Here is a 513-nt window from a genome sequence, read left to right on the forward strand (position 1 = left end):
TTGGGTTTCTTAGGATATATTCCTAGAAGTGGGATCACTGGGTCAAATGACAGTTACATATTTAATATTTTGAGGAAACTTCATACTGTTTTCCATAATGTCTGCACCAGTCTGCATTCCCACCAACAGTGTACTAGGGTTCCCTTTTCTCAACATCCTCACCAGCACTTCTCATTTGTTGATTTGTTGATGGTAGCCGTTCTGAGAGGTGTGATATGATACCTCATTATCGTTTTAAATTGCATCTCTCTGATGATCAGTGACTTTGATAATTTTTTCATATGTCTCTTGGACATCTGTATGTCTGCCTTGGAGAAGTGTCTATTTATTTCCTTTACCCATTTTTTAATTGGATTGTTTGTCATCCTTTTATTAAGTTGTATGAGTGCCTTATATATTTTGGATATTGACCCTTTATCAGATGTATCATCTACACCTATAAAAGAGAAAAATGGTAATTGGAGTATGATGCTACCCTTTTCATTGGCTAATCAGGGCTATATGCAAATTAAC

The sequence above is a fragment of the Myotis davidii genome, unplaced genomic scaffold, assembly GCF_000327345.1.
Source record: "Myotis davidii unplaced genomic scaffold, ASM32734v1 scaffold1939, whole genome shotgun sequence".
Lineage (NCBI taxonomy): Eukaryota > Metazoa > Chordata > Mammalia > Chiroptera > Vespertilionidae > Myotis > Myotis davidii.